Source organism: Orbicella faveolata, unplaced genomic scaffold (assembly GCF_042242905.1).
Source record: "Orbicella faveolata isolate gen_17 unplaced genomic scaffold, um_ofav_v1 contig_2, whole genome shotgun sequence".
NCBI lineage: Eukaryota > Metazoa > Cnidaria > Anthozoa > Scleractinia > Merulinidae > Orbicella > Orbicella faveolata.
Genome location: NW_028301547.1, coordinates 32,726,084 through 32,749,439, shown reverse-complemented (window position 1 = coordinate 32,749,439; position 23,356 = coordinate 32,726,084). Strand labels below are relative to the sequence as shown.

At 43.2% G+C, this 23,356-nt stretch overlaps 2 long non-coding RNA genes across 2 annotated transcripts; one reads left to right on the top strand and one right to left on the bottom strand.

The window, feature by feature from the left end:
• Positions 1 to 19,523: 19,523 nt before the first annotated feature.
• Positions 19,524 to 20,308, bottom strand: LOC149112859 (uncharacterized). Its single transcript, XR_016206999.1, has 2 exons — positions 20,163 to 20,308; positions 19,524 to 19,738 (listed from the first exon to the last, which is right to left on the bottom strand). It is a non-coding gene; the product is annotated as an uncharacterized LOC149112859 (long non-coding RNA).
• Positions 20,309 to 20,351: 43 nt separating this feature from the next.
• LOC149112858 (uncharacterized) lies at positions 20,352 to 22,445 on the top strand. Its single transcript, XR_016207000.1, has 2 exons — positions 20,352 to 20,638; positions 21,036 to 22,445. It is a non-coding gene; the product is annotated as an uncharacterized LOC149112858 (long non-coding RNA).
• The last annotated feature ends 911 nt before the right edge of the window (positions 22,446 to 23,356 follow it).

Genomic DNA, 23,356 nt, shown 5'->3' with positions numbered 1-23,356 from the left:
AAACCAAGGCCATCAGGAGTTAGTTTAGAATTCCTGAGACTGGAAAATCCCCCAAGTTCCGGAATATCGACCCGAAGTTTGTCAAACTCACGATGCGAGCAAGGCGGTCTCGGCTACTCTTTTAGTCTCAAGTGAAGTGGGGCTATATTTCGGCCTAGAAGCTCGAAACTTTGCTTTCAAAAAGTTTGGCTGTTTCAATTTCACTGCAAACCCAGGCCATCAGGAGTTAGTTTAGAGTCCCCGGGACTGGAATATATCCCCCAAGTTCCGGGAAATCGAGCCAAATTTGGTCAAAATCACCATGCGCGTAAGCCGGTCTCGGCTACTCTATCAGTCTTAAAGTAAAGTTGGGCTATATTTTGTTCCAGAAACTCACAAGTGAGCGTTTAAAAAGTTCTTCTAAGTCCATTTCACTGCAAACCACGACAATGAGGAGTTAGTTTAGAAATCCCGGGACTGGAAAATATCCTCGAAGTTGCGGTAAATCGAGCCGAAGTTGGTGAAAATCACGATGCGCGGAAGGCGTTCTTTGCTACTCTTTCCGTCTTAAAGTGAAGTGGGGCTATATTTCGGCCTAGAAGCTCGACACCGAGCGAGCGCTCCTTTTATCTGTGTCCATTTTAGTAAAAATTAAGGCCATCAGAAGTTAGTTTAGAGTCCCCGGGACTGTAAAATATCAACCAAAATCCGGCAAATGAACCAAAGTTGCTGAAAATCACGATGTGGGTAAGAGTTTATGGTACTCTTACCGTTTTAAATTAAAGTGGGACTATATTTCGGCCTAGAAGCTCCACACCTAGCGTCCGCTTCGTTTACCTCTGTCCTTTTCACTTAATAATACGGCAATCAGGAGTTAGTTTAGAGTCCCCGGGACTGAAAAATATCCCCCTAGTCCCCGCAAATCCAGCGAAAGATGCTATAAAATCACCATTCGCGTAAGGCGGTCTCGGCTACTCTTTCAGTCTTAAAGTAAAATGGGGCTCTATTTCGGCCCAGAAGCTCGAGAGTGAGCGTTCAAAAACTTTCGCTGTGTCCGTTTCACTGCAAACCAAGACCAGCACGAGTTAGTTTAGAGTCCTCGGGACTGGAAAATATTTCGCAAGTTCCGGGAAATCGAGCCGAAGTTGATCAAAATCACGATGCGCGAAACGTGCTCTCGGCTACTGTTTCAGTCTTAAAGTGAAGTATGGCTATATTTCGGCCCACAAGCTCAAAAGTGAGCGTTCAAAAAGCTTTGCTGTGTCCATTTCACTGTAAAACAAGGCCATCGGCAACTAGTTTAGCGTCCAAGGGACTGGAAAATATCCCCCAAGTTCCGGGAAATCCACCCGAAGTTTGTCAAAATCACGATGCGCGTAAGGCGGTCTCGGCTACTTTTTCAGTATTAAAGTAAAGTGGGCTATATTTCGGCCCAGAAGCTTGAAGGTGAGCGTTCAAAAAGTTTTGCTGTCTCCATTTCACTACAAACCAAGGCCATCAAGAGTTAGTTTAGAGTCCCTGGGACTGGAAAGTATCCCCCAAGTTCCAAAATATCGACCCGAAGTTGGTCAAAATCACGATGCGCGCACGCCGGTCTCGGCTACTCTTTAAGTCGTAAGTGATGTGGGACTATATTTCGGCCTAGAAGCTCGAAAGTGTGCGTTCAAAAACTCTTGCTGTGTGAATTTCACTGCAAACCATGGCCATCAGGAGTTAGTTTAGAGTCCCCGGGACTAGAAAATCTTCCCCAAGTTCCAGGAAAGCGAGCAGAAGTTGATCAAAATCACGATGCGCGTAACGCGGTCTCGGCTACTGTTTCAGTCTTAAAGTGAAGTGTGGCTATATTTAGGCCCACAAGCTCCGAAGTGAGCGTTCAAAAACTTTTGCTGTGTCCATTTCACTGCAAACCAAGGCCATCAGGAGTTAGTATAGAGTCCCCGGGACTGGAAAATATTCTCCAAGTTCCAGGAAATCGCGCCGAAGTTGATCAAAATCACCATGCGCGTAACGGGCTCTCGGCTATTCTTTCAGTCTTAAATTTAAGTAGGGCTATATTTCGGCCCTAAAGCTCGAAGGTGAGCGTTCGGAATGTTTTGCTGTGTTCATTAAACTGCAAACCAAGGTCATCGGGAGTTAGTTTAGCGTGCCCGGGACTTTAAATTATTCGCCAACTTCCGGGAAATCGAGCAAAAGTGGCCCAAAATCACGATGCGCCTAAGGCGGTCTCGGCTACTCTTTCAGTCTTAAAATTAACGTGGACTATATTTAGACCTAGAAGCTCGAGACCGGGCGTGCGCTAATTTTGCCTGTGTCCATTTCACTGACATCTTAGGCCATCAGGAGTTAGTTTAGAGTCCTTGGGACTGGAAAATATCTCCCAAATTCTGGCAGATCGAGCCAAAGTTGCTCAAAATCACGATGCGCGTAAGGCGGTGTCGGCTACTCTTTCAGTCTTAAAATGAAGTGGGGCTATATTTCGGCCGACAAGCTCAACACCGAGCGTGCGCTCCTTTTGCCTGTGTACATATCACTGAAAACTAAGTTCATCAGGAGTTAGCATAGAGTCGTCGGGACTGGAAAATATTCCCCGAATTCCGGCAAATCGAGCCAAAGATGCTCAAAATCACAATGCGCGTAAGGCGGTCTCGGCTACTCGTTTACTCCGAAAATGAAGTGGGGCTATATTTCGGTTCTACAAGCTCGACACCGAGCGTGCTCTCCTTTTACCTGTGTCCATTTCACTAAGAACTAAGCCCATCAGGATATAGTTTAGAATCCTCGAGACTGGAAGCTATCCTCCAAGTTTCGGCAAATTGAGCCATACTTTCTTAAAATTACGATAAGCGTACGGCAGTTTCGTTTACTCTTTCAGTCTTAAAATGAACTGGGGCTACATTTCGGCCTAGAAGCTCGACAAGGAGCGTGCGTTCCTGTTACCTGTGACCATTTTGCTGAAAACTAAGGTTATCAGGAGTTAGGGTAGAGTCCCCGGGTCTGGAAAATATCCCCCAAGTTTTGGCAGATCGAGCCATAGTGGCTAAAAATTTCGATGCGCTTAAGGCGGTTTCGTGTACACTTTCAGTCTTAAAATAAAGTGGGGCTATATTTCGGCCTACAACCTGGAAACCTATCGTGCGCCCCTTTTACCTGTGTCCATTTCACTAAAAACCAAGACATTCAGGAGTTAGCTTAGAGCTTCCGGGACTAGAAAATATCCCCCAAATCCCAGGAAATCAAGCCGAAGTTCGACAAAATTACCATGCGCGTAAGGCGGTCCCGGCTACTCTTTCAGTCTTAAAGTGAAGTGGGGCTATATTTCGGCCCAGAAGCTCGAAAGTGAACGTTCAAAGAGTTTGGCTGTGTCTATTTCACTGAAAACCAAGGCCATCAGGATTTAGTTTAGAGTGCCCGGGACTGGGAATTATCTCCCAAGTTCCCGGAAATCGAGCCGAAGTAGCCCAAAATCACGATGCGCGTAAGGCGGTCTCGGCTAGTCTTTCAGTCTTAAAGTGAAGTAGGGCTATGCTTCGGCCGAGAAGCTCAAAAGTGAGTGTTCAAAAAGTTGTGCTGTGTCCATTTCACTGCAAACCAAGGCAATCAGGAGTTAGTTTAGAGTCCCCGCTATCGGAAAATATCCCCCATTTCCCGGGAAATCGAGCCAAAGTTGGTCAAAATCACGATGCGCGTAAGGCGGTCCCGCTTACTCTTTCATTCTTAAAGTGAACTGGGGCAATATTTCCGCCCGGAAGCTGGAAAGTGAGCGTTCAAAAAGTTGTGTTGTGTCCATTTCACTCCAGAGCAAGGCCATCAGGAGTTACTTTAGGGTCCGCGGGACTAGAAAATATCCCCCAAGTTCCGGGAAATGGAGCCGAATTTTGTCAAAATCACGATGCGCGTAAGGCGGTCTCGGCTACTCTTTCATTCTTAAAGTGAACTGGGGCTATATTTCGGCCCAGAAGCTAGAAAGTGAAAGTTCAAAAAGTTTTGCTGTGTCCATTTCATCGCAAACCAAGCCACATCAGCAGATTTTTTACAGTGTCCAGGACATCAAAATATCGCCCAAGTCCCGGGAAATCGAGCCGACGTTTGTCAAAATCACGATGCGCGTAAAGCAGTCTCGGCTACTCTTTTAGTCTTAAAGTGACGTCGCTGTATATTTCGGCCCAGAAGCTCGAAAGTGAGCGCTGAAAAAGTTTTGCTCTCTCAATTTAACTGAAAACCAAGGCCATCATGAGTTAGTTTAGAGTCCACGGGACTGGAAAATATCCCTTAAGTTCTGGCAACTCAAGCCGAAGTTGGTCAAAATCACGATGCGTCTAATGCGGTCTCGGCTACTATTTCACTCTTAAAGTGCAGTGGGGCTATATTTCGGCCCAGAATTTCGAAAGTAAGCGTTCAAAAAAATTTGCTGTGTCCATTTCACTGCAGACCAAGGCCATCAGGGGTTAGTTTATAGTCCTTGGGACTTGAATATATCCCCGAAGTTTTGGGTAATCGAGCCCAAGTTGGTCAAAATCACGATGCGCGTAAGACGGTGTCCGCTACGCTTTCAGTCTTAAACTGAAGTGGGGCTATATTTCGGCTCAGAAGCCCGAAGGGGAGCGTTGAAAAAGTTTTGCTCTCTCCATTTCAATGCAAACCAAGGCAATCAGGAGTTACTTTAGAGTCCCTGGTACCGGAAAATATTCCCCATTTCCCGGGAAATCAAGCCAAAGTTGGTCAAAATCACGATGCGCCTAACGCGGCCTCGGCTACTCTTTCAGTCTTAAAGTGAAGTGGGGCTCTATTTTGGCCCAGAAGCTCCAAAGTGAGCGGTGCAACAAATTTGCTGTGTCCATTTCACTCCAAACCAAGGCCATCAGGAGTTAGTTTAGAGTCCCCGGGACTGCAATATATTTCCCAAGTTCCGGAAAATGGAGAAGACGTTGGTCAAAATCACGATGCGGGCAAGACGGTCTTGGCTAGTCTTTCAGTCTTAATGTGAAGTGGGGCTGTATTTCGGCCCAGAAGCTCAAAAGTCAACTTCAAAAAGTATTCCTGTATCCATTTCAATGCAAACGAAGGCCATCAGGGGTTACTTAAGAGTCTTCGGGACTGGAAAATATCCCCCAAGATCAGGGAAATTTAACCGAAGTTGGTCAAAATCACGGTGCGCGTTAGGGGGTCTCGCTTACTGTTTCAGTCTTAAAGTGAAGTGAGGCTTTATTCCTGCCCAGGAGCTTGAAAGTGAGCGTTCAAAAAGCTTCCCTGTGTTTATTTCACTGTAAACCAAAGCCATCAAGAGCTAGTTTAGAGTCCCCGGGACTGGAAAATATCCCCCAACTTCCGGGAAATCGAGCCGAAGTTGGTCAAAAACACGATTTGCGTAAGGTAGTCTCGGCTACTCTTTCAGTCTTAAAGTGAAGTGGGGCTATATCTCGGGCCAGAAGCCCGAAAGTGAGCGTTCAAAAAGTTTTGCTGTGTTCATTTCCCTGCAAACCAAGGCCATCGGGAGTTAGTTTAGCGTACCCGCGACAAGAAAATATGCCCCAAGCTCCGGGAAATTGAGCCGAGGTTGGTCAAAATCACGATGCCCCTAAAGTGGTCTCGGTTACTCTTTCTGTCTTAAAGTGAAGTGGGGCTATATTTCGGGCCAGAAGCCCGAAAGTGAGCGTTCAAAAAGTTTTGCTGTGTCCATTTCACTGCAAACCAAGGCCATCAGGGGTTAGTTTAGAGTCCCCGGGACTGAAAAATATTGCCCAAGTTCCGGGGAATCGAACCGAAGTTGATCAAAATCACGATGCGCGAAATGCGGTATCGGCTACTGTTTCAGTCTTTAAGTGAAGTGGGGCTATATTTCGGCCCAGAAGCCCGAAAGTGAGCGTTCAAAAAGTTTTGCTGTGTTCTTTGACTGAAAAACAAGGCCATCACGAGTTAGTTTAGCGTCCCTGGGACTGGAAAATATTCCCCAAGTTCCGGTACATCAAGCTGAAGTTGGTCAAAATCACGATGCTCCCAAAGCGGTGTCGGCTACCCTTTCAGTCTTAAAGTGAAGTGGGGCTATATTTCTGTCCAGAAGCTCGAAAGTGAGCGTTCAAAAAGTTTTGCTGTGTGCATTTCACTGCAAACCAAACACATCAAAAGTTAGTTTAGGGTCCCCGGGACTGGAAAATATTCCCCAAGTTCCGGGAAAGCGAGCCGAAGTTGATCAAAATCACGATGCGCGAAATGCAGTCTCGGCTACTGTTTCAGTCTTATAGTAAAGTGTGGCTATATTTCGGCCCACAAGCTCGAAAGTCAGCGTTCAAAAAGTTTTGATGTGTCCATTTCACTGCAAAAAAAGGCCATCAGGACTTAGTTTAGCGTCCAAGGGACTGGAAAATATTCCCCAAGTTCCGGGAGATCCACCCGAAGTTTGTGAAAATCACAATGCGCGTAAGGTGGTCTCGGTTACTCTTTAAGTCTTAAAGTAAAGTGGGGCTTTATTTCGGCCAGGAAGCTCGAAGGTGAGCGTTCAAAAAGTTTTGCTCTGTCCATTTCACTGCAAACCAAGGCCATCAGGAGTTAGTTTAGAGTTCCTGGGACTGGAAAATATCCCCCAAGTTCCGAAATATCGACCCGAAGTTTGTCAAACTCACGATGCGAGCAAGGCGGTCTCGGCTACTCTTTTAGTCTTAAGTGAAGTGGGGCTATATTTCGGCCCAGAATCTCGAAAGTGTGCGTTCAAAAAATTGTGCTGTGTCCATTTCAATGCAAACCAAGGGCATCAGGAGTTAGTTTAGAGTCCCCGGGACTGGAAAATATCCCCCAAGTCCCGGGAATGGGAGCCGAAGTTGATCAAATTCATGATGCGCGTAACGTGGTCTCGGCTACTGTTTCAGTCTTAAAGTCAAGTGTGCCTATATTTCGGCCCACAAGCTAGAAAGTGAGCGTTCAAAAAGTTTTGCTGTGTCCATTTCACTTCAAAACAAGGCCATCAGGACTTAGTTTAGCGTCCAATGGACTGGAAAATATCCCCCAAGTTCCGGGAAATCCATTCGAAGTTCGTCAAAATTACGATATACTTAAGGCGGTTTCGGCTACTCTTTCAGTCTTAAAGTAAAGTCGGGCTATAATTCTGTCCAGAAGCTCGAAAGTGAGCGTTCAAAAAGTTTTCCTCTGTACATTTCAATGCAAAGCAAGGCGATCAGGAGTTAGTTTAGAGTCCCCGGGACTGGAAAATACCCCTCAAGTTCCGAGAAATCGATCCGAAAATGGTCGAAATCACGATGCGCGCAAGGCGATCTCGGCTACTCTTTCAGTCTTAAAGTGAAGTGGGGCTATATTTCGGCCCAGAAGCTCCAAAGTGGGCGTTCAAAAAGTTATGCGGTGCGCATTTCAGTGCAAACCAAGGCCATCCGGAGTAAGTTTAGAGTCCCCCGGACTGGAAAATATCCCAAAAGTGGCGTGAAATCGAGCTGAACTTAGTCTAACTCACGATGCGCGTGAGGCGGTCTCGGCTACTATTTCAGTCTGAAAGTGAAGTGGGATTCTATTTCGGCCCAGAAGCTACAAAGAGAGTGTTCAAAAAGCTTTCCTTTGTCCATTTCACTGAAAACCAAGTCGATCAGGAGTTAGTTTAGAGTCTCCGGGACTGGAAAATATCCCCCAAATTCCGGGAAATCGAGCCCAGGTTGGTCAAAATCACGATGCGCGCAAGGAGGTCTCAGCTATTCTTTCAGTCTTAAAGTGAAGTTGGGCTATATTTTAGGCCAGAAGCTCGAAGATAAGCGTTCAAAAAGTTTTGCTGTGTCCATTTCACTGCAAACCAAGGCAATCAGTAATTAGTTTAGAGACCCAGGGAGTGGAAAATATCCCCCAAATTACGGGAAATTTAGCCGAAATTGGTCAAAATCACCATGTGCGTAAGGCGGTCTCGGCTAATCTTTCAGTCTTAAAGTGAAGTGGGGCTATATTTCTGCCCAGAAGCTCGAAAGTGACCGTTCAAAAGATCTTCCTATGTCAATTTCACTGCAAACAAAGGCGAGCAGAAGTTAGGTTAGAGTCCCAGGGACTGGAAAATATCCTGTAAGTGCGCAAAATGAGGACAAAGGTTGTAAAAATGAAGATACGCGTAGGGCCGTCTCGGCTATTCGTTCAGTCTTAAAGTGAAGTGAGGCTCTACTTCGGCCCAGAAGGTCCAGAGTGAGCGTTCAAAAAAAATTGTTGTGTCCATTTCACTGCAAACCAAGGCCAACAGGTGTTAGTATAGAGACCCAGGGAGTGGAAAATATCCCCCAAATTCCGGGAAATTTAGCCTAAGTTCGTCAAAATCACCATGGACGTAAGACGGTCTTGGCTAATCTTTCAGTCTTAAAGTGAAGTGGGGCTATATTTCGCCCCAGAAGCTCGAAAGTGAGCGTTCAAAAAGTTTTCCCTTGTCAAGTTCACTTCAAACCAAGGTAATCAGGAGTTAGTTTAGGGTCCCCAGGACTGGAAAATATCCCCCAAATTCCGGGATATCGATCCGAAGTTGGTCAAAATCAGGATTCGCGAAACGCGGGTTGGCTATTGTTGCAGTCTTAAAGTGAGGTGGGGCTATATTTCGGCCCAGAAGCTCGAAAGTGACCGTTTAAAAAGTTACGCTTCGTGCATTTAACTGCAAAAAAGGCCATCAGGAGTTATTTTAAAGTCCCCCGGACTGGAAAATATCCCCCAAGTTCCGGGAAATCGAGCTGAACTTGGTCAAAATCACGATGTCTGTAAGGCGGTCTCGGCTATTCTTTCAGTCTTCAAGTGAAGTGGGGCTATATTTTGGCGCAGAAGCTCGAAGATGAGCGTTCAAAAAGTTTTACTGTGTCCATTTCATTGCAAACCAAGGCCATCAGGAATTAGTTTAGAGTCCACGAACTGGAAAATATTCCCTAAGTTCCGACCAATCGAGCCGAAGTTGGTCAAAATCACGATGCGCGTAAGGCGGACTCGGCTCATCTTTCACTCCTCAAGTGAAGTGGGGCTATATTTCGGCCCAGAAGCTCGAAACTCTGCTTTCAAAAACTTTTGCTGTTTCAATTTCACTGCAAAACAAGGTCATCAGGACTTAGTTTAAAGTCCCCGGGACTAGAAAATATCCCCCAAGTCCCGGGAAATCGAGCCGAAGATGGTCAAAATCACGATGCGCGTAAAGCGGTTTCGGCAACTCTTTAAGAGCAGCTTCGCCTAAATATCAACTAGACTTGGAAATAGCCAAAAAATCGAATTTCTTCAAACTCGCCCAGAATGAAGCCCTACGGGCTCTAGTTACAAAAATATCGTTTTAAGTTCGATAAATCAAAAATTATTTTTTTTCCGCAATTGTTTCGTTTCGATGCTCCAAATCGGCCAAAATCCATCGAAAATGAGCCGCATATTCAGAGGCTCGTAAACTCAAAAGTAAAAATCTTCATTACAAACTGATTGCACGTCGTATTTGTACTTCCCTTTTTGTCTATTTAGAGCTAAATAGATCGTGATTTGATTAGAACTTAAATATTTGACGAATTTTGTAAATTAACGACCCAAGACAGCTTTACAAGAAGTCTACATTTAGCCTATTTTCAAATGCTAAAAAGGCGTTCTGGTACACGGCTTTTCCCAAAACGACTAGTTTGGTGTGAAAGAGCATTCTTTCTTCTTCAAATTAGTGAAATAAAATTTTTGGGTAAATAAAATCGCGAGCGCTGAGATAGCGAACAAAATGCAGCACATTGGAAACTGTCAGTGGAGTTCAGTTGGTTTTACGACAAACATGCGGTCGGCATGTGCATGGAATTTGCGCTAATTTATAGCAGCGGGCAGGTCACGGAACATTAAACATTTCCTCTTTTAGAGGTTTTCAAATCTGGATCCTGCTTCTTTTGAAGGTTAATCCAAGAAGACGACTCTTCTATTAATATAAATATTCAGGTAAGTATCGGCTAACATACTTCAAGTTTGCAAATTTCACTGGAATTCGTTAACGGTCATTGACTTCAATTCTCAGCAAACAAAGTTATTGTGTCAAAATGCGCCCTTTAGCTCCTTTTTTGACCCTGTAAGATTTCATATCTGGAAGTAGTTTCTTGCAATCATGGTTTCGGAGAGATATCACTAGAAATTGTTTCAAAATAACGAAGCGTTTGCTTTTCTTCCGGGTTTTCTTGCAGTAATCGGTTTCGTTACGCTCGGGTCAAAGGTCACGTTTTCAGGAAGAAGTGCTGCATTTTGTTCGCTATCTCAGCGCTCGCGATTTTATTTACCCAAAAATTTTATTTCACTAATTTGAAGAAGAAAGAATGCTCTTTCACACCAAACTAGTCGTTTTGGGAAAAGCCGTGTACCAGAACGCCTTTTTAGCATTTGAAAATAGGCTAAATGTAGACTTCTTGTAAAGCTGTCTTGGGTCGTTAATTTACAAAATTCGTCAAATATTTAAGTTCTAATCAAATCACGATCTATTTAGCTCTAAATAGACAAAAAGGGAAGTACAAATACGACGTGCAATCAGTTTGTAATGAAGATTTTTACTTTTGAGTTTACAAGCCTCTGAATATGCCGCTCATTTTCGATGGATTTTGGCCGATTTGGAGCATCGCAACGAAAAAATTGCGGAAAAAAATAATTTTTGATTTATCGAACTTAGAACGATATTTTTGTAACTAGCGCCCGTAGGGCTTCATTCTGGGCGAGTTTGAAGAAATTCGATTTTTTCGCTATTTCCAAGTCTAGTTGATATTTAGGCAAAGCTGCTCTTAAGTCTTAAAGTGAAGTGGGGTTATATTTCGGCCCAGATGGTCCAAAGTGAGCGTTCAAAAAGTTTTGCTGTGTCCATTTCACTGCAAAGCAAGGCCATCAGGAGTTAGTTTAGAGTCCCCGGGACTTGAAAATATCCCCCAAGTTCCGGGAAATCAAGCGGAAGTTGATCAAAATCACGTTGCGCGCAAGGCGGTCTCGGCTACTCTTTCAGTTTTAAAGTGAAGTAAGGCTATATTTCGACCCAGCAGCTCGAAAGTGAGCGTTCAAAAAGTTTTCCTGTGTCCTTTACTCGGCCAACCAAGGCAATCAGGAGTTAGTTTAGAGTCCCCGGCACTGAAAAATATCCCCCCAGTTCCGGGAAATGGAGCCGAACTTGGTCAAAATCACGATGCGCTTAAGACGGTCTCGGCTACTCTTTAAGTCTTAAAGTGAAGTGGGGCTATGTGTTGGCCCAGAAGCTTTAAAGTGAGCGTTGAAAAAGTTTTGCCGTTTCCATTTTACTGCAAACCAAGGCAATCAGGAGTTAGTTTAAAGTTTCCGGTTCTGGAAAATATCCCCCAAGTTCCGGGAAATCGAGGCTTAGTTTGTCAAAATCACGATTCGCATAAGGCGGTCTCGGCTACTCTTTCAGTCTTCAAGTCAAGTGTGGCTATATTTTGACCCAGAAGCTCGCACAAGAGCGTTAAAAAAGTTTTCCTGTGTCCATTTCACTGCAACGCAAGGCCATCAGGAGTTAGTTTAGAGTCCCCGGGACTTGAAAATATCCCCCAAGTTCCGGGAAATCAAGCGGAACTTGGTCAAAATCACGTTGCGCGCAAGGCGGTCTCGGCTACTCTTTCAGTTTTAAAGTGAAGTAAGGCTATATTTCGACCCAGCAGCTCGAAAGTGAGCGTTCAAAAAGTTTTCCTGTGTCCTTTGCTCGGCCAACCAAGGCAATCAGGAGTTAGTTTAGACTCCCCGGGACTGGAAAAAATCCCCCCAGTTCCGGGAAATGGAGCCGAACTTGGTCAAAATCACGATGCGCTTAAGACGGTCTCGGCTACTCTTTAAGTCTTAAGGTGAAGTGGGGCTATATTTCGGCCCAGAAGCTCGAAAGTGAACGTTCAAAAAGTTTGGCTGTGTCCATTTCACTGAAAACCAACGCCATCAGGAATTAGTTTAGAGTGCCCGGGACTGGGAATTATTTCCCAAGTTCCGGGAAATCGAGCCGAAGTAACCCAAAATCACGATGCGCGTAAGGCAATCTCAGCTACTCTTTCAGTCTTAAAGTGAAGTAAGGCTATGCTTCGGCCCAGAAGCTCGAAAGTGAGCGTTCAAAAACTTATCCTGTGTCCATTTCACTGCAAACCAAAGCCATCAGGAGTTAGTTTAGAGTCCCCGGAACTGGAAAATATCCCCGAAGTTCCGCGAAATCGAGACGAAGTTGGTCAAAATCACGATGCGCGTAAGGCGGTCTCGGCTACTCTTTCAGTCTTAAAGTGAAGTAGGGCTATATTTCTCCCCAGAATTTCGACAGTATGCGTTCAAAAATTGGCTGTGTCCATATCAGTGCAAACCAAGGCCATCAGGAATTACTTTAGAGTCCTTGGGACTGGAATATATCCCCGAAGTTTCGGGAAATCTAGCCGAAGTTGGTCAAAACCACGATGCGCGTAAGACGGTCTCGGCTACTCTTTCAGTCTTAAAGTGAAGTGGGGCTATATTTCGGCTCAGAAGCTCGAAGGGGAGCGTTCAAAAAGTTTTGCTCTCTCCATTTCAATGCAAACCAAGGCAATCAGGAGTTACTTTAGAGTCCCCCGTACCGGAAAATGTCCCCCATTTCCCGGGAAATCGAGCCAAAGTTGGTCACAATCACGATAAGCGTAAGGCGGTCTCGGCTACTCTTTCATTCTTTAAGTGAACTGGGGCAATATTTCCGCCCAGAAGCTTGAAAGTGAGCGTTCAGAAAGTTTTGCTGTGTCCATTTCACTCCAAAGCAAGGCCATCAGGAGTTACTTTAGAGTCCGCGGGACTGGAAAATATCCCCCAACTTCCGGGAAATCGAGCCGAAGTTGGTCAAAATTACGATGCGCATAAGCCGGTCTCGGCTACTCTTTCAATCTTAAAGTAAAGTGGAGCTATATTTCGGCCCAGAAGCTCGAAAGTGAGCGTTCAAAAAGTTTTGCTGTGTCCATTTTACTGCACACCAAGGACGTCGGAGGCCAGTTTAGAGTCCCCGGGAATGGAAAATATCCCCCAAGTTCCGGGAAATTTAGCCAAAGTTGGTCAAAATCACGACGCGCGTACGGCGGTCTCGGCTACTCTTTCAGTCTGAAAGTGAAGTGGGGTAATATTTCGGCCCAGAAGCTCGAAACTGAGTGTTTAAAAAGTTTTGCTGTCTCAATTTCACTGCAAACCAAGGCCATCAGGAGTTAGTTTAGAGACCCAGGGAGTGGAAAATATCTCCCAAATTCCGGGAAATTTAGCCTAAGTTTGTCAAAATCACCAGGGCGTAAGGCGGTCTTGGCTAATCTTTCAGTCTTAAAGTGAAGTGGGGCTATATTTCGCCCCAGAAACTCGAAAGTGAGCGTTCAAAAAGTTTTCCTGTGTCAATTTCACTTCGAACCAAAGCCATCAAGAGTTAGTTTAGAGTCCCAGGGACTGGAAAATATCCCGTAAGTGCCGAAAAAGTGAGACAAAGTTTGGCAAAATAAATAAGCGCGTAAGGCTGTCTCGGCTACTCTTTTAGTGTTAAAATAAAGTGGGGCTCTATTTCGGCCCAGAAGCTCCAAAGTAAGGGTTCAAAAAACTTTGCTGTGTCAATTTCACTGGAAACCAAGGCCATCAGGAGTTAGTTTAGTGTTCCCGGGACTGCAATATATCCCCCAGGTTCCGGGAAATCGAGCCGAAGTTAGTCAAAATCACGATTTGCGTAAGACAGACTCGGCTACTCTTACTCTTAAAAAGAAGTGGGGCTATATTTCGGCCCAGAAGCTCGAAGGTGAGTCTTCACAACGTTTTGCTCTGTCAGTTTCAATGCAAAGCAAGGCGAGCAGCAGTTAGTTTAGAGTCCGCGGGACTGGAAAATATCCCCAAAGTTCCGGGATATCGATCCGAAGTTGGTCAAAATCACGATGCGCGAAACGCGATCTCGGCTATTGTTTCAGTCTTAAAGTGAAGTGGGGCTATATTTCGGCCCAGAAGCTCGAAAGTGACCGTTTAAAAAGTTACGCTTTGTGCATTTAACTGCAAACAAAGGTCATCAGGAGTTAGTTTAAAATGCCCGGGACTGGAAAATATCCGCCAAGTTCCGGGAAATCGAGCTGAAATTGGTCAAAATCAGGATGCCTGTAAGGCGGTCTCCGCTACTCTTTCAGTCTTAAAGTGAAGTGGGGCTATATTTCGACCCAGAAGCTGGAAAGTGATCGTTAAAAAAGTTATGCTCTGTGCATTTCACTGCAAACCAAGACCATCAGGAGTTAGTTTAGAGTCCCCCGGACTGGAAAATATCCCCCAAGTTCCGGGAAATAGAGCTGAACTTGGTCAAAATCACGATGCGCGTAAGGCGGTCTCGGCTACTATTTCAGGGTTAAAGTGAAGTGGGCTTCTATTTAAGCCCACAAGCTAGAAGGTGAGTGTTAAAAAAGTTCTGCTCTGTCCATTTCTCCGAAAACCAAGGCCATAAGCAGTTAATTTAGAGCTCGCGAGACTCCAATATATCCGCCAAGCTCCGGGAAATCGACCCGAAGTTGGTCAAAATCACGATTCGCGCAAGACGGTTTCGGCAACTCTTTCAGTCTTAAAGTAAAGTGGGCTATATTTCAGGCCAGAAGCTCGAAAGTGAGCGTTCAAAAAGTTTCGCTGTGTCCATTTCAATGCAAACCAAGACGATCAGGAGTTAGTTTAGAGTCTCCGGGACTGGAAAATATCCCCCAAATTCCGGGAAATCGAGCCGAAGTTTGTCAAAATCACGTTCCGCGCAAGGCGGTCTCAGCTATTCTTTCAGTCTTAAAGTGAAGTTAGGCTATATTTTAGGCCAGAAGCTCGAAGATAAGCGTTCAAAACGTTTTGCTGTGTCCATTTCACTGCAAACCAAGGCCATCAGGAATAAGTTTAGAATCCCCGGGACTAAAAAATATCCCCCAAGTCCCGCGAAATCAAGCCGAAGATGGTCAAAATCACGATGCGCGTAAGGCGGTCTCGGCTACTCTTTAATTCTTAAAGTGAAGTGGGGCTATGTTTCGGCCCAGAAGCTCGAAAGGAAGCGTTCAAAAAGTTTTGCTGTGTCCATTTCACTGCAAACCCAGGCCATCAGGAGTTAGTTTAGAGTCCCCGGGACTGGAATATATCCCCCAAGTTCCGGGAAATCGAGCCAAATTTGGTCAAAATCACCATGCGCCTAAGCCGGTCTCGGCTACTCTATCAATCTTAAAGTAAAGTTGGGCTATATTTTGTTCCAGAAACTCACAAGTGAGCGTTGAAAAAGTTCTGCTAAGTCCACTTCACTGCAAACCACGACAATGAGGAGTTAGTTTAGAAATCCCGGGACTGGAAAATATCCTCGAAGTTGCGGCAAATCGAGCCGAAGTTGGTGAAAATCACGATGCGCGGAAGGCGTTCTTTGCTACTCTTTCCGTCTTAAAGTGAAGTGGGGCTATATTTCGGCCTAGAAGCTCGACACCGAGCGAGCGCTCCTTTTATCTGTGTCCATTTTAGTAAAAATTAAGGCCATCAGAAGTTAGTTTAGAGTCCCCGGGACTGTAAAATATCAACCAAAATCCGGAAATCACCCAATGTTGCTGAAAATCACGATGTGCGTAAGAGTTTATGGTACTCTTACCGTTTTAAATTAAAGTGGGGCTATATTTCGGCCTAGAAGCTCCACACCTAGCGTCCGCTTCGTTTACCTCTGTCCTTTTCACTTAATAATACGGCAATCAGGAGTTAGTTTAGAGTCTCCGGGACTGAAAAACTATCCCCCTAGTCCCTGCAAATCCAGCCAAAGATGCCCAAAAATCATCATTCGCGTAAGGCGGTCTCGGCTACTCCTTTAGTCTTAAAATGAAGTGGGGCTATATTTCGGCCTAGAAGCTCGACACCTACCTTGCGCTTCTTTAACTTGTGTCCATTTCAGCAAAAAATAAATACTTCAGGGTTTAGTTTAGAGTTTCCGGCACTGGAAAATATCCCCCAATTTCCGGAAAATCGAGCCGAAGTTGATCAAAATCACGATGCGCGTAAGGCGGTCTCGGCTACTCTTTCAGTCTTGAAGTGAAGTGGGGCTACATTGCTGCCCAAGAGCTTGAAAGTGAGCGTTTAAAAAGTTTTGCTCTGTCTATTTCACTGCAAACGAAGGCCATACGCGTAAGGCCGTCTCGGCTATTCGTTCAGTCTTAAAGTGAAGTGAGGTTCTACTTCGGCCCAGAAGGTCCAAAGTGAGCGTTCAAAAAAAATTGCTGTGTCCATTTCACCGCAAACCAAGGCAATCAGGAGATAGTTTAGAGTCCCCGAGACTTGAATATATCCCCTAAGTTCCGGGAAATCGAGACTTGAATATATCCCCTAAGTTCCGGGAAATCACGATGCGCGTAAGACGGACTCGGCTACTCTTTCAATCTTAAAGTAGAGTGGGGCTATATTTCGGCCCAGAAGCTCGAAGGTGAGCGTTCATAATGTTTTCCTCTGTCCATTTCAATACAAACCAAGGCGATCAGGGTTTAGTTTAGAGTCCTCGGGACTGGAAAATACCCCTCAAGTTCTTAGAAATCGATCCGAAGTTGGTCAAAATCACGATGCGCGTAAGGCGGCCTCGGCTACTCTCTCAGTCTTAAAGTGAAGTGTGGCTATATTTCGGCAAAGAAGGTCGAAAGTGACCGTTGAAAAAGGTATGCTGTGTCCAATTCACTGCAACGCAAGGTAATTAGGTGTTACTTTGGAGTCCGCCGGATTTGAAAATATCACGTAAGTTCCGGGAAATCGAGCCTAAGCTGGTCAAAATCACGATGCGCGTAAGGCGGTCTCGGCTACTCTTAAAGTCTTAAAGTGAAGTGGGGCTATATTTGGGCCCAGAAATTCGAAGGTGAGCGTTCAAAATGTTTTCCTATGTCCATTTCAATGCAAACCAAGGCAATCAGGAGTTACTTTAGAGTCCGCGGGACTAAAAAATATTCCCCAAGTTCCGCGAAACCGAGCCGAAGTTGGTCAAAATCACGATGCGCGTAAGGCGGGCTCGGCTACTCTTTTAGTATTAAAGTAAAGTGGGGCTATATCTCGTCTCAGAAGCTCAAAAATGAGCGTTCAAAAAGCCTTGCTGTGTCCTGTTTACTGCAGACCAAGGACGTCGGGGGTCAGTTTAGAGTCCCTGGGAATGGAAAATATCCCCTAAGTTCCGGGAAATTTAGCCGAAGTTGGTCAAAATCACGACGCGCGTACGGCGGTCTCGGCTACTCTTTCAGTCTTAAAGTGAAGTGGGGCAATATTTCGCCCCAGAAGCCCGAAACTGAGTGTTTAAAAAGTTTTGCTGTGTCAATTTCACTGCAAACCAAGGCCATCAGGAGTTAGTATAGAGACCCAGGGAGTGGAAAATATCCCCCAAATTCCGGGAAATTTAGCCTAAGTTCGTCAAAATCACCATGGACGTAAGACGGTCTTGGCTAATCTTTCAGTCTTAAAGTGAAGTGGGGCTATATTTCGCCCCAGAAGCTCGAAAGTGAGCGTTCAAAAAGTTTTCCCTTGTCAAGTTCACTTCAAACCAAGGTGATCAGGAGTTAGTTTAGGGTCCCCAGGACTGGAAAATATCCCCCAAGTTCCGGGATATCGATCCGAAGTTGGTCAAAATCAGGATTCGCGAAACGCGGGTTGGCTATTGTTGCAGTCTTAAAGTGAAGTGGGGAAATATTTCAGCCCAGAAGCTCGAAAGTGACCGTTTAAAAAGTTACGCTTCGTGCATTTAACTGCAAAACAAGGCCATCAGGAGTTATTTTAAAGTCCTCCGGACTGGAAAATATCCCCCAAGTTTCGGAAAATCGAGCTGAACTTGGTCAAAATCACGATGTCTCTAAGGCGGTCTCGGCTATTCTTTCAGTCTTCAAGTGAAGTGGGGCTATATTTTAGGCCAGAAGCTCGAAGATGAGCGTTCAAAAAGTTTTGCTGTGTCCATTTCATTGCAAACCAAGGCATCCAGGAATTAGTTTATAGTCCCCGGAACTAGAAAATATCCCCCAAGTCCCGGGAAATCAAGCCGAAGATGGTCAAAATCACGATGCGCGTAAAGCGGTCTCGGCAACTCTTTAAGTCTTAAAGTGAAGTGGGGTTATATTTCGGCCCAGAAGGTCCAAAGTGAGCGTTCAAAAAGTTTTGCTGTGTCCATTTCACTGCAAAGCAAGGCCATCAGGAGTTAGTTTAGAGTCCCCGGGACTGGAAAATATCCCCCAAGTTCCGGAAAATCAAGCCAAAGTTGGTCAAAATCACGATGCGCGTAAGACGGTCTCGGCTACTCTTTCAGGCTTAAAGTGAAGTGGGGCTATATTCGGCTCAGAAGCTTGAAGGTGAGCGTTTAAAATGTTTTGCCCTGTCCATTTCAATGCAAACCAAGGCGATCGGGAGTTAGTTTACAGTCCCTGGGACTGAAAAATATCCCACAAGTTCCGGCAAATTGAGCCAAAGTTGCTCAAAATCACGATGCGCGTAAGGCCGTTTCGTCTATTTTTTCAGTCTTAAACTGAAGTGGGGCTATATTTCGACCTAGAAGCTCGGCACCGAGCGTGCGCTAATTTAATCTGTGTCGATTTCACTGAAAACTAAGGCAATCAGGAGTTAGTTTAGAGCTCCCAAAGCTGGAAACTATCCCCCAAGGTCCGGGAAATCGAGCCATAGAGGCTCTAAATCACGATGCGCGTAAGGCGGTCTCGTCTACTCTTTCAGCCTTAAAATGAAATGTAACGCCTTCCAAACTAAAATGTGGCATTCCAATTTGGAACAATTCCGAAGGGTACTGGTATTTGACGCCGAAAAAGTTTGTGTTTCCGATTGGTTTTGGCTTATTGGAAGGAGAAAAAGAAGTGTTCAGTTGAGTCCGCCAGGGACAATACATCCAATTTCACCAAAATGTACAATTTAATGTAAAAAAGATCGTGCACCCATCGCGCTTTCCTTTTTTAGAGATTCAGATTTTCTGATCTCCCGGCCCACAACTTATCAGAATAAAACGGTCATCTATCTATGATTCTAAAAGGATTCAGAATTTCTGATCCCCCAAGACTTTAATAGATTCAAAAAACTGATCCCCAGTCCACAACCCGTCAGAGCAAAACAGTCATCTACTTATAATTCTAAAAGCATTCAGAATTTCTGATCCCCATCACTTCACGGGACAAAAACGGCTATCTGTTCATGGTTCTAAAAGTATTGCGAATTTCTGATACCCCTCCCCCACCAAATCTGCCAACACGATAGAAAGAGCTGTCGATTTATAATTCTACAACAATTCAGAATTTCTGATCCCACATGACTTAAAGGGATTCAAAAATTCTGATCCCCCACTGCACAACTTATCAGAACAAAACGGTCATCTACCTATAATTCTTAAAAGGATTCAGAATTTCTGATCCCCCTTATCAGGTGACAGGACAGAAATAGCCGTCTATTTATAATTCACAAGAAATTAACTAGATGTCTGATAGCTAAAAAGTAACGATTGGATAGTAACTTTAAACACATTACAGACAAAATGGATCACAGAGCAAAGGGCATCAGAAAAGTACACAAATGAAATATTCACAGATAGGTCATTATTTATAACGATTTAAAACCACGCCAAAGGATCGAGACAAAAATTGCAGTTTCATGCCGGACAGTGAAAGGTTTTATTTTCAATTCAAAAAGATATGAATTTAGGCTCCAGAATTACAAGATGTTATTTAAAGTTCACATCAAAGATAACAAGAATTTTAATCAGGACTCAGCTGCCGTCTGCGCCACCTCCGTTTCTGCTTTAATGTGTTCGTTTCGGATTGACGGCCGCTATTCTTGCCTTTTTTTTCCCTCTGCTCTGCAATGAAGCAATTGAAGCTAAATATTTTTATAAATAGCGATAGAATTAACATTATTTTTCATTAATCAATTGATCGGGAGTGTATTCTTTTGTAAAGAATAAAGAGCAGTATGTAGGCAATGCGGTAGTGAAGTGTATCGAGCGTGATCTGTAGCTTCAAATCAATTCAGTGTGAACTTTAAGTTACCTCTTCAAAAAGCACACTAACAAGCTATTATGCAAGCATTTCATACATAGGAAATGCGTGTGAATAATTTCCTTGTTACGGGTGCTAATAAAATCAGGAGAACAAACGTTTTTCTTGTGTTTCAGTGATCGCGAAATAAATATAACAACGAAATTTCTTCAGCCACAACATTGATTTCGATTCAAAGATTGAGCAGCTAACTATAATGTTGAGCAACAATTATGATATACTTACTTTTCTGCGACTTGCCTTTCTTTCACCGAAGCAATCAAGATACTCATTTGAACTTGGACAAATCATTCCATGTTTCTTGCTGCTATTGACAATGTTGGATTCGAAATTGCGCGCAAATAACCGACTCCTTTAGAAAGGGAATCTGCTGGTCAAAAGTATTCATTTATCAGATTCACCGAAGGATTATGGGATCGGCCGGAAACACCAAAATGGCGGGCGAAGATCGTGGTGAATGTTGTTAGGATTCGATAACAAAGCTCTGTTATTTTATAGCCTTGCTCTACGTTGGAAAGCAGTCACAAATTGTTTACAGATGTCCGTTGTTATTCCAGTTGAGTCAAATCCCAGTAAAGGTGGAAAAGTATGAAGTTTCGTCGGCAAAACAGTGTGGCAATCAAACTATTTGCCAGCAGCTGGCGGTTTCTCTTACACTCGTCAGGTTTACAGAAAGCTTATGGTCCCTGCAGCTTTCCAAGGTAAACTGATTTTCTTGCATAATTTGTGAAGGTTCTTGAAATACTGGAAACGTTCTGGCCGGTTCAATTGATCGTGGAAGATTACAGAAGATGCAGATGCTTTAACACACTGTTAAGTCTTGTTGATTTCGTGAATGCAAATGTTCATTTCCTAAAGGAGTTATGAAAGCAACTGTATTCAACACAACAAAATACAAACAATTTCGCGTTGGGAAAATCATTCATTGTAAAAGTACAATAAGTGCAATAAATGTGAGCTCTCTCATGTAGTTTACCTATACTTCATATAGCTAGTGTATATCTTGTCTAGGATCAAGTGGGCATACATGTATTTATTATACAACAACTAAAACACAAGATATCAAAAAGCAACATCCTTCACCTTTTTGATTTTCAGGTTGATGGTGGTGCTCTTGAGGTTATGTTAGATGTGCATATTACATTATCAAGACCTTTTGTTTGCCACCTATTACTTGAGTTGCAAAAGACTGATGTTATTTTCATTAGGGTGGTTGAAGTTCTCTTTAATTGGGCAGTATTTCAAAGGTTTTTTTATAATTTGGCATTTCATTATGCAAATAGAGGTTATTTAGAACAGCAGATATAATTCACAGCTAGGTTACGGAAAATTACTTTTCACCACTTCCAGAAATTTGTACATAAGGCTTACCATAATTTGAAAAACACATGATTCATGGATAAAATTAATTGAAAAAAATACTTTCATGAAGAAATTAATGTAATTGAAATTTGAAATTCATTTCAAGAATATTTTGTGCTTTTCCGGTCACGAAATCTGTTTACATTTCATGAAAATTTACTGAAGAATGTAAACATTTACTAGACTCCAATTTAAGTAGCTGAGAAGTGTTTCAAACAGGATTTTTGAAAGATATATATTAAATTTAAGTAAGTTTTGTGATAAATCACAACATAATGGAAACTCATTTTCAGGCAGATTTTGTCCTCCTTTTGCATCTGGATGTGCCTGGTTTTTGGTATTAAATTTTAATGTACAACTGTAGCAGGTTTAAATAAAACTATGAGTTATTTATACATTTTCCTATGTAAATACAGAGATTTCACTCAGGTTTAGGATTTGAAGAGCAGGTATCAAAGTTCAATATAAAATGAGTAATGAAGAGTTTTCAATAGTTAGCTATATATTCACCACCTGTGACTAAGAAAGCTTTTGGCTAGGTTAATATTAAAGTGCTACGTGTACATGAGTGATGGATAATTTTTAGATTGGCTGCTATCTTTTTACTATCTCTGGCTTTTGGGTAGCTTATCACAGTGCGATATGAGTGATGGGTAGTTTTCAGATAGGCTATCTTTTTACTAACTACAGCAGAGGTAGGTTTCAGATGGGATAGTGTTTTATTGTTCAATATAAGGACTAGACTTCAGATAGTTTTTGGCTTACTACAGTAGTGGTGGTTTTTGGATAGACAAGTTAGTGGATAGCTAGGCCATCTAAGTATCTGTTGAATATCTATACAGGAAGCTAGTTTTTAGCTAGTCTATCTATTTCCTAACTATCTGATGGATAGATATTAGTTAACTTTAAGCCATGCCAAAGATAGCTATCCTCTATCTACAAAACCTCTTGGATAGAAAAAGATAGAGATTTTCATCCGTCAACCAGGAATGAGATAGTTGCAAGTAGCATGAAGTTAGTAATAAACTAGTAATAAGATATGATCGTTTTTGGGAGGGTTTCTTTAACTGAGGACAGCAAACTATTGCCAGCTACCAGGAAACATCTCCAAGATGAGTGTGCCAAATTAAAAAAGAAAGAATAGAATTGCTTGTAGCATTAGCTGCAATACTTGCATCCATATCTGTCAGGTCTTTATAAAAACAATTTTACCCACACCCTTCTCCTTTGAGCATGGTTAAACTGGTTGCGTAACTGAAGTGTGAATGAACTGGTAGCCCACTCAAAAAGTTAGACTGAAGATGTAAAAACATGTTGGGCAAAGCTAAAGTCCATGGCCGCTGCTATATGACAACAGGTTTTTGGAGGACACTGTATACATGTATGTAGAGTACATTGACCCACTTAAATGTATCAACTGCAAATTTAAATGTACATGTAAATTGCAGTCTTTAATTGTCATCCCTGTAATGCACTGCAGTGTTCCTGAACGCTCTTTTTGTTTGATAACAGTGAGGTGCCTTGTTTCCATGTTAAACAGAAATTGTTAGAAATTTTTCCTTCACACAAGGTGAGCTAATTCTGCCAGAGGAGGTGGAGTCTGCATTTATGCCTACAGTTGTGCAGTTTGAGTAATCTCACTTTTTTGGTCAATTCTGAACTTTCCTATCCTCTTAGGTACTGTTTGATATTGTTTTTTTAGACTTACAGCTACTGTAATTTTGAAGTGCATAGATCATTGTAATACAATGTGTGATGTTTACAGTTACTTATATTAATGGACTGCTGTGAAGAAACTTGTTCTTCATCACTCTCTCAGTATAATCTGAGACTGTGTATGGAATCTGTTAAGAATTATGCTATATTTGTATAAAATTTCTAATTGAATATTGTTATCAAGAAAAAATATTTTGATTAGACATTGTTCAGGCAGGCAGCAAGATCTAAACCCTGTCTTCAATGTTATGATTTAATGTGGCTACATTGGATGTAACACTGGCTTTGCTGCAGGGGATCAGAAATTCTGAATCTTCTCCTGTGTTCTTTGGGGGATCAGA